This window comes from Tyto alba, unplaced genomic scaffold (assembly GCF_018691265.1).
Source record: "Tyto alba isolate M040663 unplaced genomic scaffold, T.alba_DEE_v4.0 Super-Scaffold_1000006, whole genome shotgun sequence".
Lineage (NCBI taxonomy): Eukaryota > Metazoa > Chordata > Aves > Strigiformes > Tytonidae > Tyto > Tyto alba.
In genome coordinates, this window is record NW_024881272.1 from 31,407,733 (window position 1) to 31,425,703 (window position 17,971).

The window sequence follows — 17,971 nt, forward strand, 5'->3', positions numbered from 1 at the left end:
GCAGCGTATCAGTGCTGTCTTGATCCATTTACTAGATCACTGTGTCTCTCCCATGCCTTTGTTTTGTTCTTTTTCTTACCCAAGACTTCTTGGCAGCCTTGAATGCAAGATATAATAACACCAATCCTGCCCTGGTAGCAAATTGTGCAGTCTTTTGTTTCAAGCACACAGCATGCACCCAGACTTGCTCATAAAATATCCATAGCAAAATCATGCGATGCCTGTCTCTCTTATGCATTTTTAAGAGCTGTGCCCTAAATCCATTAAAAGACTGTGAGGCATGAATAGAAGCATAATCTTTCCTACCATATGGGTGAGAAAGGAGTTGGGATCAAGTAACTGGACATACAAAATGAACCGTGGTAATTTGCTGACTGCCAAACTTCTACTGTGAGAACACGGTACCTCTTGAAGTCCGGCTCTTTTGTCTGACTTGATAAAAAGTATTTTGCATTATAGAACAGAGGAACTTCATACAATAAGAGTGGAGAGATCAGAGAAATAGAACTGTACAAGAGTCAGGAGATGGTGAGGACAATGTGTACTGGTAGAAGGTGCCTTCTGATTTGAGGCCAACTAAGTTGAGGGAAAGGCATCCTTATGATAAAAGTAATTACTTTTGAACTACAAGGTGGTTGCTCTTACTCCAGAAGTGAACCTTGGAAATCCAATTCTATACATTGGGAAAAAATGGCCTTCGTTGTTTTGCCCTTAGGAGAGAAGCAGGGAAACTAATGACATCCCACATAACCTAGGTTGATGTTCAAAGGAGAAGAAGGGAATTAACCACTCAGAATGAAAGGGAATTGGGTGTCTGTGTCCCTAAGGCTCTTTATAAAATTACATACAACACATCTTGCCAGGAGTCCTCTCATCTGATCATTTCTCTAGAACTGTAGTGTCTTTAATTTGGAAAATTTACACTCCACCTAAGTCTAAGTGCCAAATACTTCCTTTTCCTATTCAGTGTCTTGCATGTTGGCATCACTAGCAGGTGCCCTCAGAGGTACATTTTGCTCTTTAGCCACCTCCAGAATTGTCCACAGGGTTTCAGACGTATAAATGGGGCTTGTAAGCAGCTGGGTTTGCTCCCATGGAAGCTGGGAGAGGACCAGGAGAGGATGGAGACCTTGCCCTTACTGGGAGCAGGGTGCTGCGGTCCTGCTCCTCTGTCACTGCCCAGCGATGCAGGGCCCCTCGCACTTTCTGGGGCCCATCCTCCTTAGGCAATGTGTACCTCTGTCCTGGGGCAAGTTGCAGAAATAAATTGCGTTGGTGCTTATTGCACAAGCTTACAGTCGTAAGGTTAAATTCAGATTTCCATAATTCAGGGCATGTACTACCCCAGGGGGGTTCCTCGGTGGGTCAGAAACTCCCAGGAAAGCAGTACAACATTATCTGGGCTGAGAATTTGAGAGGAAAAGTGGCTCCTGCATTTAGGAACTAATTTCTGTAGAATCTACTCCCAAGTGCTTAGGTGTCTTGAATATGAGACAATGCATACAAGTCCTCTGGTGCTTTTGCACACTTGAACCCAAAAGCCATGTGCTCTGTTAAAAGAAGAAAATAGAAAAGCTTCATAATGCATTCTCAAGAGCACTGACTGCATGAACTGTGGGACTGCCTGACTTTCCTGTTGTGAATTCATCTTAGTTCAGAAATGGATCAGGTACTGACCTCACTTGTTGTTGGTGTCACTCCTCTGAGCTTGGTGGAATTCCTTGAGTGAGCAGAATCGGTGTGTTCTATTTAGAAACAGGCTAGAGGACAAAGCAGCCTCCATATACTTTAGGGCTTCACTCTGAAGAAAATCCCTTTGACAGAATCTTCCGTAACTAACTTATCACACAACTTCAAAAGCAAAGTTTACTGTAAGTATTAATTTGGGATTTTTCTATCTTGGTCATCTGCTTTTTAAAATGACTTGTTACTAGAATTGCCTTTGCAGCTTGTGATTTTCTTTTCTACTTTCAGTTTCCCTTCTGCACTCCCTTGGTTGTAAGTAGGCTGTGGTTTTCTGAAAAATGTAGTTGTGATGTTTTCTGTGTTTTCTTATACAAGACCTGTGTTTTTTTTTTTTTAAAAAAAAAAAAACAAAACAAAAAAAACAACAAAAAAACAAACAAAATAAAACAACCCAAAACCCAAATGACCAACTAAAAAAACCCAACTATCCAAAATCTAATTCTTTCCCCCACACATTTAAGTTGCCACTATTGAGACAAGTTTAACATACATAATATAATTGCTTTGCCTAGATACTGTGTTCACACCACACCAGACTTGTGCATATTTTGAGACTTTTAGTAACATTTTTATTGTTAAGGGGTCCCATTGTGTGGGGTGTGTGCGTGCACAGATCAGCTTGAACACTTGATATGTAGGTATTTGACCGCAGCTGCAGGTGATGAAGTCTTCACAATCATAGTCTGCCTCCTCTGTTTGTTTGTTTTACAAATACCAACTTCAATCTTGTATTTCTGTCCCTGGATCTCAAGTAATCAAGTCAGAAGGCTTCTGTATCGGATGGGAGCCCACCCTCCTGGTTTGACTGCTGGTAAGGAACTACAGTTAGCAAAATAACATGACTTTCTGCCCTCTTCTCAGAAGGGAGATGTTATTATTTTAATACCTCGTTCTCCATATTTCTATTTTGATGTCTCGTCTGATTTTGATTTCATTTTCATATGGTGAGTTTGATGCTTTTCTCTTTCCATTTTAAAATACCTCAGGTTACTTCAGGCACAGATTGTTTTGGTCAGTAGGTGACCCTCAGCTGTTGTTACCATCAGTTTGTACTAAAATCAGCAGTACCTCTTTTCCTCTCATTTCATCTGGGCTGCTAAATGTGCTTAGTGAAGTTAGATTCCCAAACCAAGAGCATGGGATACTCCGGTTGCTTTTTCCTTCCGTGAGCTCACCTCTGTTTCAGTCCGGGTGTGCCTCAGAGCTTTCTGGAGCTGCGTACGCATCTCTGGAGGCTTGAAGATCAACCCGCCCTTGGTGCTGCCGCCGCCGTTCCAAGGAGATGGGATCACACTGATGTGCCCTGGGCCACTCAGTCGTGGGAAGCTTTCAGGGTTCGACATTTCGCACGGGGTTGGTTTGTTTGGCTGTGTTTAGCCACCTAAAAACCGGCTGGTCCGAGGAGGTTGCCTGGCCTCCCGCTGTGGAGGGGGGCACCTTCAGAGGGTCCCTCAGAAACCTTCCCTTGGGGTGACGTGAGTCGTCGTACAAACGCATCTGTTTCTCTGAGCATAGGGAAAGCCTCAGCTGATCACTGGCACCCAACTACCAAACAGGTAAAGGTAGGTGAGATAAAGCCTCCCTTTTATTCCAAGGACTAAAAAATGACCTTGTGTGCTGGATTTCTACATCCCATGGTGGAAACAGCACCTTTTGCTGGTCAATGTAGCATTTCTGGGAATTTCAGTGAGGGCAGGAATCAAAGGGAAGTTTCTGCCCCTCTTCCTCAAATGGAGCAATCCCCTATTCCCTGGGAAGTGCCACCCCAGCAGGTTCCTGTTTTCCATGAGGAGGTGGGGACCCAGCAGACGTAAGCGTGGAGAGCCATGGCCCCGGCGATTCGCGCCGCGAACGCTCCGGCCTTCCCTTCCCTGCAAAGCTGCTCCTGCCATCTTGCCGGTTCCCTTCAGATCTCGTCTGCCTGTGAACTTGTTGACCTATCTGTCTATTAATTATTGATACAATGTTGCATTATTTAGGCTTGTTTCAGCAGACAGATACATTATTACCAGACAGACATTTGCCAGACAGGCTGATAGATAACATCCTAAAAAAGGTCTCACGTTCCATCTGTACAATAAAGGACTGTAACTTCATTACTTCCCCCACCACCACCTTCTCTCGCTGGCACATTAGCACTATGCTACCTTGAAACATTAATAGGAATCTAAGTATAATAATGATCTCTTTAGAAAACAGGCTTAATCTTGACTTTGTCAGAGCTGTGGTCCTGATGTCAAAAATGCAGAGGAAATCTTCCTAACCAATCCACTGGAGCTGTTTTTCTTAAGGTACAAGATATTATTTTGTTTTTCAAACTCCTGCCACGGAAAGGAGAACTGATTTCGCCCTGGTTGCTACGAGCTCTATTGCAACACTCCAGAGACACGGGCATAGCTTGATGTGTATCTCCCAGGGAAACCTGCCTTTGATTGTTTTCAAACCCCACTGCAGTCATTTTGTCTACGGATCCAAGAAAAAGGCATATCAAAATGAATTAGCTGTAATTTAAAACATGCATGCTGAGCGTTTCTGAACCTTTGTAACTGCGGTGTAGCCTCAGCTGAAGCAAGAATGAAGGAACACAGTCCTTCGTGGCAGTCAAATCAAAATTACGAGCGCAGTGTGCAGTCACAGCTGACGAGCGGTGCCGAATACGTGACAAGGCTGTTAGCGTCTGCGTGCTGCCCTCTTTCCTTTTTCTGTGCTCGTCATGCTTCGCTCTGTCGCAACCAGTTTCTCCTCTGATGTCAAAATCCCACTGCTCAGTACGTTGTCCATACGAAAGCAGAAACGGCAAAAAAAGAGGAAGGAAACAAGACAAAAGGGGATGAGAACAAGAAACACAGTCTCGAGCGCTGCAAATCTGACAGCTTGTTTGTTTTCCAGGGGCTTCCTCCAGAGAAACAGTGTTGTGGTTTGAGCCTGAACCAGGACAAACAGTCAGGTTTGGAGAAGCAATTTCAAAAGAACTCAGCTGCTGTTTTTAAAAGTGATCTAGTGCTAACTTCCTAATGTCCTGTGGGTACTTGTCGCTGCAGGTAGGCGCACCGTGGGGTTTTCAGAGCCTTGGGTGCTGGTGGTGAATTTTTTCATCCTTTGTGAGTCGCTTCTGTCTCACTTCTGATTCACTGCTACAGCAGAGCTGTGTCCAAGTGCCCAGGGAAGCTCCCTTAGTTCAACCCCAACTTGACCGATGTGTTTGGCCCCATCACTCAGGGTTGTTTCTCTCTTAGACTCTCCTTATTATGCGGCTGCACTAGCATTTTCCCTGACTTTCAGGGATGCTGGCCAGATGTGCTACCCTTCCACAAAAACAGGCCCTCACCCTTAAAGCCTGTGTTAATCCCTTCATTTCCCCTTGTTCAAGCACACTTTTTCCCAGAGGTCCAGCCTTGTTCAGCAGGAGAGGATCTCTTCAAAAGAGATCATTTAGGTTTGTCAGAAACTGTTAACAACAGACCTGGACAAAACAATAAATGAAGAAACCTGCGTTGGTTTCCTCACTGCTCTGCGGTATATTGTGGGTCTTGGTCAATGTCTCTGAGATGTCCAGGTTTCCCCCAGCTCATGGCTTCTCCCTCAGGTTATACAGTTTCTCTTTACTCCTCCTGACATTTTGTTGTTCTTTTTCCAGACTGACCAGTGAGAGCCTGTCACCTCCTTTGTCACATATCTCCTTCATCCAGTCTGTCCATCAGCGCTATCAGGCAACCCCAGGCTTCCACTAGACAATCAATTCCCACCTCTTTGAAATCTGTACTTGAAAAATGCTTTTCCTGAACCGTCTCTTTTTTTTCCCATTAGTTCTCCATTTGAATAGATGAGTGTCAGAGTTTAGCAGCCCTCCCTTCTAGTCCTGGATAAGATGGAAGAATTTATCCTGTCACACGTTGTGTTTTTTATCTCCATGTAGGGACAGGGAAGCAACTAACTCCCACACTCAAATTGAATTTTAAGTCTGACATGAGTAAATGTGCAAAATACAAGTCCCTAACACTGAATTCACAAAATCTCTGTAGACTTTCTAAATTATTTCAGGCTAGTTTACTGAAATTAAATTACATAAAAGTCATACAAAACAGCACATTATTATGTAAAACTCTGCAAAACAAGTGCTGTGATTTTAACTGAGTTGAACAAATAAAACATTGTGTCATTTTTGTTCGGGGCCACGTGTTAGCTTTTGAAAACAAAAAGGAAATAAATGAACCAAGTCACACAAAACATATGTCTGCAGAATAATGATAAAACATATCATATCCGTATCTGGACATCTTGTAAGCGTGGTTTTAATTCTTGCTGCTGTTGTGGCTGGAGGCTTTTGCTGTGCAAAAAGGTTACACTGTGTTCATATTACAATACAGAATGGTTTTTATTCCTGCTGCATCAGAAATAATGTAATCCTTTTGCAATAATGCGGTGGGTTCCTAGTCCTTCAGCTGAGACAGATACCTTCCTGGGCAGTGCTGGTAACCTGCAGAAAGACACTGTTCAGTCCTGCTGACTGTGATACAGGTCACCTATCAACCCACCCAGGAGATGAAGGAGTCTGACTTTGTCTTTGGTGTATGAAATCTTAAACTCTGAGACTAAGAAGTCCAAAGGAAGGCTCAGCATGTGACCAGCCGAATTTAAGCAGTCTCATACCAGAATTTCTGTCACTATGCTCTTAGAGTTGCTTTGTTAAAGTAAGCCATATGAGAAGTGGTATGTTTCTGTTCTCCCTATTGTGTGCAGACTGCATTTTGGGAAGAGAGGCTGTAGTGGTCTCTGACCATGCCAAGAAGACTCTCTTGCAATAGATGGGATAGAAGGGCACTTGCCTCTCTTGGCACGTTGTAATTCAAGCCAGGATTAACCAAAAACTCACGCTCAGAGGTATTAAGAAGGTCCCTTTGGTAGCTAAAGATCTGTCTGTTCCCCAGATTCTTCGTTGCCTTACCATCTGTCATCCTATCGTCTGCCTGGACTTGTCTTCTACAGCTGCTGCTGCAGGCTGAGCCCTGGCTCCCCTACACCGCTCCCGGAGCCCAGGTACCCGCATCTTGCAATTTGGCCATTGCATCTTGCTCATTCTCAGGGTAGCACAGCTGTGGTGCATTTCTGTCAGTGTTCAGGGCATGGGCCAAGAGTGTAACATCCTAATTAGTTTTTTCTTGTCAAGCATGATTTCATATTGTAGGTACACGTGTTTAGCTGTCAGCTTGGTTCTTGCAACAAAAGGAAAAACAAACCAGTAGTAAATAGAGAAGTTGCACAAGCCAATCTTTAAATAATGGCATTGGGTGGAACACATGAAATAGGAGCTGTGGCTACAAAGCAGATTACTGCTTCCTATTCCTCCTATGAACATGATATAAATTACTATTTAAACTGATGCAGCAACCAGGGAGAATACTGAATGCCTGCAGATGCCTCTGTATCCCTTCTGCTACTCCTGTTTCAGGTTTGTAGACTGAGAAGTGAAGAACTGAGCCCCAAGCCTTGTCCTCTTCCACAGAAGCCTGGTTTAGTTCCAGTGTATGAACAAAAGCATTGTGAATTCACGCTTGTATTTCCTGATGTAACAGTCACTGATGCTGCACAGGGCTTTGAGGTCCCAAATCACGAAGAACTGAGTAATCAGACGCTGACTTTTCAATACACTTTTGGATGACCATGGGAAGGGGTTCCTAGATACTTAAAGAAAATCAGGCCTTCAAAATGGAGGCATGGTATCCCAAAACCATGGAAACATGGCTTTTGAAAGTCTTCCATCATTTCAGTTTTTTAAAGGTCTTAGTTTAGATTCAGAAGGTAATGACTCATTTTTGCAGCATTTCATTGTATCACATGAAATATGTTTTTTTGGTGAAGGCAGGTTAATGTGACCAGTAGACGCATATTCATTTATCGGTACATTTGTATTTAAATCAATGAGGAGTTTAAATGATTAATACCATTCCAGATTTCTTCAATCATCATCATCGTTTAACATTAAGCCACAAATATCTTATTTTTAAAAAAAAAAAATCACTTCAGATGGTGGTATCATATACCTGAAATATGAATGCATTTAGAGTGGCAGAGTGTTCTCATGTTTTCTCGTAGGATAAATGCTTCCAGAAACATATTGTAAAATTTAGATTTTGAAGCACCAAATTCCTCAGGATTCCTACAGTTCTGTCCAGATTATATGAAAAAAATGAAATGAAATACTAAATCTTAGTCCTTCTTACAGAAGTCATTGACACAACTTGTTCTGACTTCATTATTTACATTCCAGTATCACAAAATTCTGGAAAGAATGAGGAAAATGAGTTCTTTGGGACAGAATTGAGAGATATCTGAAACACCACGTGCCAGAGCGATTCTCCTAGCTCACCCGGTGCCATCCTTTTCCCTGGGGCCTTCTCTGACTTGGGCAGTGAGTTATCATGATGAATTATTCTGATGCCCCAGAGCTGACCCCGAGCTCTCCTCTTTCTGGAGATCCTCACATGCCCTTCCTTGTCGTGAGATCACACGTGTCCACTGCAGACAGCAGGATGTAAGAAGAACCTTCCTGCCTCAGAGCACAAAGGGACAAAAATATCAAGCACTGTGGGTGTATGAGACAAATGCAGTTTCAAACCCAAAAGATCTTGGTACCTCCATTTTAGGGTATTTCGGCTTACTAGACACATTTGAATATTTTGTCCCTAGCGTGTATTTTGGCAGAAGTGTCCTACACTTAATGGTAGTACAGTAGCAATCCCTGGGACTCTTTTTCTTCACAGATTAAAGTTGTAACCTCATTTTGGTTGTGAATTAACTTGTATTATCATCTAGGGCAAATAACGCCCTCGATGAAAATGTTACTGACACATTAGTTTACTTGAATCTAGACATAAACATGACATTTGAACTTTTTGAGGAGGAAGCTCTTCTTTCACATGCATTTTTCACCAGAAAAACAAAAACTTATTTTATCCACAATTCTTTGCCTAATCATCAACATCTTTTTTTAATGCAATGGTAATGTTTTATGGGAGAGGGAGGAGTAATTTTCTGGGCAGTTCTATTCTGAACTAAACCCATCCGACAAGGATATAATCAAGATTTTACAACTACTTAAATGGATCAGTGCAAGAAGGAGTCATTTACACTCCCCTGGAAGTGGGGAGTGGTGCATATGCACCGTCATCAGAGATACTTGATTGAACCTCAAGAAAAATGCTATTAAGCTTTTTTCATTAATTAAGCTTAAAGCTATCCCTCTAGTGATACTGGGGCTAATTTTTAATTGATACACTTAAATCAATTCCTTCATGGACAGACATTTGTTCATTATGAACTCGTTTTTACGCACGGCCACTCTGAGAGAAAGCAAGCTAATATTGTTCTGTCAGCAGTCAGGTACATTAGAGAAGCAATTGCTATACGTCTCCTTCTGATGTGTGTTGATGGTTCTCATTTCTTCTGGCATGCTTTTAGCTCCCAGTGATTCAGATGTGTCAGCTACTATAGCTGTAAGAAAACATTGATGATAGATTTATAACACCCAGACTTAAACTTACTGACCTGAAAAATGGCTAAGTATTTGCTTTTGAAGCAAAATTGGTTTTATCCATACAAAAAAACATGCTTCCTAAGTTCCTCTATCTGTATTTTAATGAAACATTTTATCCTGGTTATAATTCATGACTCTTGTCAGATGAAGTTTTCTCAATGAGGCTTAGTTGGGGTAGCTGCTGAATTTATGGGAAGGAATCAACTAAATCTCTTTAAAAGTGAAGTCGCCTTGTAAAGTATCAATTGAACTGTACTGTATAATGGTTCTGAAACGTCTCACTGTCTATATTAAGGAGGAGTTTCTCTAAGCAGAGAGATGCTAGAGCTCTGTCAGGGCAATGGATGTCCATGGAGGGATGCTCTTCAGCTCTCCTTTTGGGACCAAATGAAATTTACTGATGGTCCGATTCTTGTTGTTATATTGGTTTTAGAGCCACTCCCACCTGAAATCAGGTCTCAGCATGTTAGGTGTGGAAGATAAGAAGGAGAGCACAGCCTCAGCACCAAAGGTTAACACTCCAGACAGAGACAGGTTGGAGGAATCAAAGGATTATTAAAAAATTGCAATATAAGCAGACAGAGCGCTCTTCCTGCCAGACAAATTCCAGCAGTGAGATCAGATACCAAGACTCCAGTCCTACTGTCCTCATTCAGACAGACACTGGTTGTACTTCTGAGCAAGCTGTTCCAGCATAAAACCTGACAGATTATTAAATAATGAATTGGATGTATGTAAGATTTATTTTCCATCTATGTTCTTCCAGTGGAGGAAGAGCTCCCTGAGACAGTGTCAGCTCTGGGCCATTCATGTTAGATTTGTTGGAAGCTTTACAGAATCTCCCGAGAGAAAAAAATAATCTGCCCAAGAACAATACCACTGGATGAAGTCAGGAGATCTCAGTTCCCTTTTCAGCCTGACTACAGATTTTCCTGTGTCCCTGGCTTAGGTATTCAACCCCGTTCTTTCTCAGTTTACTGTCTACAGAATGGGAATGACAGTATTTCCCTCACTGACAAGGAACAGTCTTCTACTCATGCACTATCCTAAACTGTAGGGTAGATCTGGGATATATTCTTGGACTGTTTCGTCTCAATTAAATATGGTCTCCCATGTGCAAGTTAAATGGGATATCATACAGTCATATTTTGAGGGCTAGGTCGACTAGGGAGGACAAGTAAAAGGGCCTGCATTTTTTAAATTATTTCTATGCTGCAAATCAGTTTAAGTGTTTTGAAGTTACATAAGATCATCCCCTGTTGATGTTGGACAGAAGGAATCAGATTATTTAGCTTTGAAGTACATCAGAAAGTGGCTTCTTCCCCTCCCTTCCCCGACAACTACTATAATATTTCTTCTGTCCCACAGGGAGAATTTAGTTTCTAGCACAGGCTATCCCTGGAGCACCTCAAAGTGCATCTCTAATAGGGCCACAGGGATTTTGTAGTATATAATTCATAACCAGAAACACTTCCCTTATGGACAGGTTCCTTGACACACCCTAGGTTGAGGGCAGACTGCTGTGGTTTTCCTTCGGCTTCAGGAGACTGGGTTAACCTTCCTTCTGCAAGTCACTAATGGAGGTATTTAGCTCTTGTCACCCCTGCTGCTGCAGTGGTGAAAATAGAAGTTACTGAGCACTGAACGGGAAGAAATCAGGCAGAAGACGAGCAAGATGCCCCTATGTGCTGCTCTCCTTGAACTTTAGCTTTAGCATTTAATCTTAAAACGCATTCTGTCCTTGGTCTCTGGGTTGAAGGTGCCAGTTACGAGTTGTTTTTGTGGTATTGACCTCTCTGAAAATACAGTGGAAGCAAAGGCCACCTGGCCACGGTCAGAGAATCAATGGCTTTTGGTCATTACCGCACCAGACTGGATGTCAATCCATTGCTGATGCAGCAGGAATAAAGGAGCTATTCCCCTCCTGGAGGAGACTGAAAGTGTTTGGGGTCCTCACACCAGATGAACGGGTTAGCAGGGAAAGCAGAGCTGCATCAAGGTGCTCACATTTAGAAGATACTCCCTTTCCTCACCCATGGAGGGGACCGGGAGCTGGCAAGGGGAGCGATGAGAGCCCCACAGCTGCGGAGGTGCAGAACCCTGTTCCTTGGCCTGAGGAGGCAGCGGAGCCTAGAAAAGTCTGCTGGGCTTTTGGGGGTGCAGAGAGAAACCGAACCCACTCCCCTCTCTATCTCCCACTCCCCCCCTGCCCCCAGGGAGCCCTGCCAGCCTCCTCCAAGGGGGCCCAGCCACCTCTCCGCTCTGCGAGAGCCTGCGCTGGCAGTTCCTACCTGCTCACTTGTTTACAGTTCCCCAGCTCAGACCTGATGTCTGCTCTCTCCTCTCAGCTAATTGGCAGACAGAGGCCTCGAGGGCTTTGGTTTGGTGCCATCAGACTCCTGCTAGCTCCGGCGGTCGTGTTCTTCCCTAGACAATGACTTCAGTAGCCTCCGGGCACCCCAGAACCTCCTAACAAACATCTCTCATAACTGCCTTATTAACTGATTGCTGTAGTAAGATAATAATTAACACCCTTACTTATTTCTTGGCTCAGCCAAAAAATATTCTCAAGTGGACTTAGAAATGCATAAAATCTATAAATGATTTATGTTTACTATTTTTAATGGAGCTACTTATTAGCAATGCTGTAATACCGTACACACCGTAAAAAAAGCTCCTGATTTCGTTGCAGATTTAGAAGGTGGTAATGAAAAGCTGTAGGGAATAAAATGGGGAAACACTCCCTGAGTCAAATTCTGCTCTCAGTTGTATTTAAAGATCTTGGTTGAATCCTAGAAAGGATTTTGGCCAGAAAAGCATTGAAATGGAGAGGATCTCTGTCACCTACTCCTTCCGGCTCACCCATTCAGAACCTGTACCAGCCGAGAGAAGGGTGCCTACCCTGTAAATATAGGCAGAAGCACAAGTGCAGGACGTGTATCTGCAGCAGATCAGAAGGGCCATGTTTACACCCACACTCGGCGTTGCTGGCTGCATGAGGCGTGAGACAGTGGGGATTTTTACCATGGGAGCCTGGAGTAGTGCTGGCTTCAGGACACAGGCCATCCAGCTCCAGCATCTGACCTCAATGGGAAGGTTCATGAGGCAAATCTTCACTAATTTATGTTGTTTCTTCCAGTGGTAAGAACACTAATTAGGAAGGCATGGTGGCCTTTAGAGAGAGCCCTGACACAGGACCCCGCAGACATGAATGCTGTGCCTTGCGCTATTGCGGGGTGATGAGAAATGCCACCCTTCCTCCGCGTCCTCTGTACAAAAGTGACAGCACTGACCTTTGTGTTTAAGGTCCACGTGCATGTAGGAGCCTTGATATATGGGAACAGAGCACGTGAACTCTTCACGGTGGGTGGGTTTACTCTGATTTAATTCTTCAGCCACAAATACTGTTTGCTATACTGTTCCTGAAATGAAGGGATGGGGGTCTGTCACAATCTGCTGTGACACACAATACACACACAAGTCACAGAGTTGTTTGACCAACCATCTAAATCACGTTGTTTTATTCCAACTCAGAGAGAAGTCCTAAGCCCTGCCGCCCCTTACTTTTCAAGATCTACTGATCTCTCTTCAGTGAAAATAACGATGCAGACATGTACCCAGCCTGTGGGTTTATCCTGAGGTACATATTTAATATTTAAGATATTTCTTTTTGCATGCACTTTATTCTGCAAATGCTAATAGAACACTTTTGCAAATACCATTAAATACCTCCAAATATTTTCTTGCTGTCTTTGCTCGCATCTGTTGTGACAATGAATAATGTTCATCAGCTGAAGTTCCCAAAAGAATTTGAAATGCCTGGCTAGGAGCACCATTAAAGGCATCTGATTCTTCTTCTAGGTGGACAGGATTTCAGCACTGTCTGAAAAATCAGGGTGCTTTAAGGTGCTAGAAGCGTCAGATCATTAGTCTCTGGAGATGCTAGAGAATTTTCCAAACTACCATTTTTTCCACTAATGTGTATATGAAACATCCTGTGGATGTTACCAACATTTCTTAGCAGTCCTATCAGTCAGTCACATACAAACTAAAGGCTAAAGAACTACACTTGTCATGAAGAAATACAGTATTTTAAGATAACTACCATACCGACCTCTCTGATGTTTCTTAAAATGATGTATTGCTCTATTTTTTTTAATTTCCAGAAATAAAAATGAGTTTGCTTCAGGGCAGAGACAGTCTAAAAGCTTGCACTAATAAATCTATGCAAGTTTAGTGGCGTTTAATACATATTCTGCTTCAAGTGCTTTTTAAATGCATTATCACCTTTAAGTAAATACAGTGGAAGACTGCCAAATGCCTGGATGCTGTTCTCTGTAAATTTATGCATTTATATCATTAATGCAATGAAATGTTTAAACTCTCATTGAATTTTGCTAACTGATTTGCAGTTTGAATGGTAGTAATTTTATGCATTTATCAATTACCATTTAAGTAGCTGCTATAATATTTCTGTTTAGGCAGGCAAAGCACACTCACCAAAATACTTTTCATCTAAATTAAATTTGGGATGAAGTATTTGAGTAATCGAGAAAGAGAAGACATATATATCCAAGGTATAAAGAGTTCAGAGCTGCTCATTCCTGATGAAAAACAATATTGAGCCTTGCAGAAATATATTTTGGGAGGGGGGTCTCAGGTTTTTAGCCTACTGGGCAACTCCTTCTCTGCTGCACACCTGTGATGCAAGTGGGTGTAAATGGTGCCTTGTCAAAATTATTATCCATCTATTGCATGTTGCTGGTCTGCTGAGGAGCCGTGGCTCTGTTGCACAGTGGGCTGCAAGAAATTCAGAAGGTAATCTTTGCCCCTATCAGTTGATCCCCTAAAGATGCATGGCTGCTGTACGCAGCTGTATAGGGTTCAAGGTAGTGGTGAATTAAGGCGCCTGTGTTTTGTGTCACGATGCCACGTGTCAGCTTTGGCGGGCTGTAGGCGCCTCCCACTCCTTTTGTTCTTCTTGGCTGCTGGTTGCCTCCCCACCCAGCTCCCCACCGTGTCCTCACTGCTATCGGTGCCTGTCCAGCCTGAAACACCAGCCGCTGCAGCAACCACGGCAGCAAGAGCCTGAGGAGGGCAAGAAGGGATTTGTGCAGGGCCCCCACCTCTGGCTCTGCTAGTGTTAGGAGAGCTGGGCTGTAGCTGGAGGATGCAGGTGGATGGGTCCCTGCCCTGTCCCCATCCCCTGCCCGGCTGGAGCGGAGGAAGCCACAGGCCACATCTGTGAGCACCCAGCTCTTCTGGAGGTGTTGGCATGCTGGGCTTTGGTTGTTAACAGGAGAAGAAGTAGACAAAGCTGCAGTGGTATTGAGATGAGAATCCTTTGGTAAAGTGTTTCACCAACTATTTTCTCTAGTAAATCATTCAAATTTTGTTTCGAACTATTCTTCCTCCAGCTAGGCAGATCTGTAGGATTCATGTGGGTTATGTATATGTAGCTGAGAGAAGATTTACCTACAAAACGGTAGCAGGTATGAGGATCAGACGTTGGAGCACTGTCACCTCCAATAGATGTCAATACACAGCAGCAGACTATGTTTACAGTTTTTTAAAATCAAGCCCTACCTGTTTAGGAGCCTACCTGGAGGTAGACATAATAGCGAAGCATTTTCAAGAGCTGTATACTGCCTTTCTGAATTTATGCTAGCTTATAAAAGTTTTTGGCAAAAGATTAACATACGTTAAAAATAGTCTCTAATTTATAAGTGAGCTGATCTACCTTAGTGGATGATAATTCCTCTTGAATTTTCACTGTAAGAAAAAAAAAAAAAAAGAATATATAATGATCCGGGATATTTTTCTGCCTGTTTTGCTCAAGTTTCAAGTTTAGAAACAAGTGAAGAAGGGATCAAGTGCCTTGTTTGAAGATACAGAAAAACATTTTTCAGCTCCCACTTGGGTTTAGTTTTCAAGAGTGACTAAGAAGGTGGTGATTGCTTCATTAGTATGCACTGAACTGAGTGCACAATATAATTATATATTTCAGTTGTAATTAGGACATTTAATTGATTTGTTTTAACTAAATTAACAGACATCAGGAGAAAAAGAAAAAAAGATTTGTGGCAGATTTTGAAATGTTTTCCACACAGCCAGCTGGGTTCAGCTGAGCAGAAATATCTGTCTTATTTCTGGATAATGTTATGAAGATCAAAAACTTTGCTATTGAGAAACTGTTATGAAATAATCTTGCATTTCTTCAGCTCTCTCCTTTATATGACAAAAATTTACCAGTTGAATTTCACAGCATTCTTATGAGGTGGATATGGATACCTTTGGGGAGAGAAAAAGTGAGGAATAGAAATGACTCGAACAGGAGATGTTTCCATGCATTGCCATAAGAAATAGGATTAAAATTCAGATTTTCTTTTATTAGATTGGTTAATTGGTAGCTCTGCTACCCAGTTAGGCAAATACAAGCATTATTTAGAAACCATCTTCTTCCTCCTTTTTGGTCACCTACTTCCCTCTGATTTTTTTTCCTGGTTTTGCAACCTGGCTCCATACTTCTTCTTGATTCTGGGTTATTCTAACAAGATGGCTTTTCACTTCCAGTTTTTAGCATGGAAGCAGAAATGCTGATACAGCATGAAAGAGGTTCAAGATGCAGTATAGATGCTAGAGTCTTACTGGAAGTATTACAAGGCCTCTTCCATATTTTTTTAAACATCTTTTGTCTTGGAGGAAAGGGGAGGTATTTAAAGAAGAGCTTAGAAAGTTTATAAGTTGAAATCCATCTACAGTATTTACAACCAGCCAGATGCTTGGTCTACCTGGGTCACTTGATCCATACAAACCTGCAAGGGCTGCCAAAACTAGCCCCTGGCCCTAGGGCTGAGAAGGCTGGACATGCTGACCCAAAAAGGTATTTACACTATCGAGTTTCTGTGTGAAATGAATTTGTCTTTTCATTTCTGTTTCTATTGATCATAGACGATTTTGAATTTTCCCGATTTCAGTACACTCATGTTGCAAAAATAAGTTACAGCCTCAGATTCTACCCCATGCGACCTGTCCTAAGAGAAATGCTGCAAATAAGCGTGGAGACAAGACATGCCTTGGAGGCAGCAGTGGTTTGCTGCTCATGCATATCTGTAGTAGCTGACTGCAAGGAGCAGTTTAGAAACCTCTGGTGTGAGAATGAGGTGGGGCAGCTGAAAGTTCTGTGGTTCCTAAATTTATTCTGCTCTTACATTTACAAGAATACGTGGAATTTACTGTGTAGCTAAATGCACACGGAACAGGAGAAAGAAAAGCTAAAGGAGAGGCAGTAGCTGGGCACCCTTCTGGTAAAACCTGTTCTAGTTTTTAGAAACAGCTCATAATTTACTGTTTACAAACAGCCGTAATATCAACCTACAGCACAAATGACTCATATTGAGACAAAACAAACAAAAAAAAAAAAGAAAGCAAAATCCCCAAGTTGCCCCTGAGTTCTGACACAGGGCACTAAAAATAGGCAAATTCAGAATGAAAGTTACGGCATGGCAAACAGCTCCCCTCTATTATGAGTCAGGCAGGGACTCTGCACTGAATGGGTGAGACACAGATTTTTCTCTGAAATGTTTTTCTTTGAAAACATGGTTTCATTTGAACTAAAAATTTCTTCAGGAACTTGTCAGAAACAATTTCATTTCATTTAGATATCTTGAGGCAAAGAGATCCTTTGATAACATCAATCATTTCATGCCAATATTTTCATAACGTACACTGCATATTTTTATTTCAAGTGATTGTTTATATTTACATATTTTTTGGTTCCTTCAAGAAATGTTTAGAATTAAGGTTGGAAATCAGGATGAGAGGGATTCATTTGATCCAACGGAAATAATTCACTTGACACATAATGCCTTTCTATTTTTAATGTCTTTATGTGAGGACTAGCAAAATTTATTGCAACCCTGATAAACTCAAAACCGATGGAAAAATATTTGCTTTAACAGTAATGTATATTACCAGGAAGTCTTGAAATGTATGGTTTGTTCTAAAAACTATTTTGTGTTAAGTGTTTGCATTGAGAGCGTGGGCTGGATCATTATGGTTCTGTTTAGGAATGAAAACAAGTTTTGAAATAACAGCTTCTAATGAAACAGTAAGTTAAGTTTTTTTCTAAGCTGTAGGAGAAAGCAGAGTTCCCAAACACCCTTTAAAGCACGGGACATTCTGAACTCCACAGTCAAACTGAATGAAAGTCATGGGGGACATGTAGAGAAAACTCGTCCATATGCTGTTGATTTGCACGTGGACTGCAAGGCTTTATTTTGCTTTGCTGTGAACAGACAGCTCGACATTTAAAACTTGGCAAGCTGCGGTGGGAGCAAGGGTGTGCCCCTGCTTGGGCAGGGCCAGCAGCTGCATCTGGGCCCGGGGTGCAGCAGGGAGATGCTGCGTGGAGGCGGTTACAGCTACAGGGGGATCCAGAAAACTGCTCATCCCCGAGATGTGGATCCTGGTTCTGCTACCCCTTTCCTATCTTCAAAAAAAATCCTGTTTTTTCAGACATTCGGAATACTTGTTACTGTAGTCCAGCAAGGGGATGGACAGAAACTTAGCATCTTTGAAAATACTCTGTCATATTTCCATTTCCAACAGTAAAATGAGGAGACGGAAACTTCTGTTATTTCTTGCCCTCTCCCATCCCATCAGGTTATATTACTGGCTGTCTCATGCTAG

The 17,971-nt window shown here is 42.3% G+C and overlaps 1 protein-coding gene across 7 annotated transcripts in view; it reads left to right on the forward strand.

Annotated features, from left to right (window-relative positions):
- FGGY (FGGY carbohydrate kinase domain containing) overlaps window positions 1-17,971 on the forward strand; it is a 325,810-nt gene that overhangs the window by 105,734 nt on the left and 202,105 nt on the right. For 5 of the 7 annotated variants that reach the window (XM_033008779.2, XM_033008783.2, XM_033008781.2 and 2 more), the window contains one exon: window positions 12,815-12,920. The gene's annotated coding sequence lies outside the window, so the exon portion shown is untranslated. Of the gene's footprint in view, window positions 1-4,731; window positions 4,788-6,674; window positions 6,784-12,814; window positions 12,921-17,971 lie in introns of those variants that run through there. The other 2 variants (XM_033008784.2, XM_042807464.1) reach the window with 2 other exon arrangements.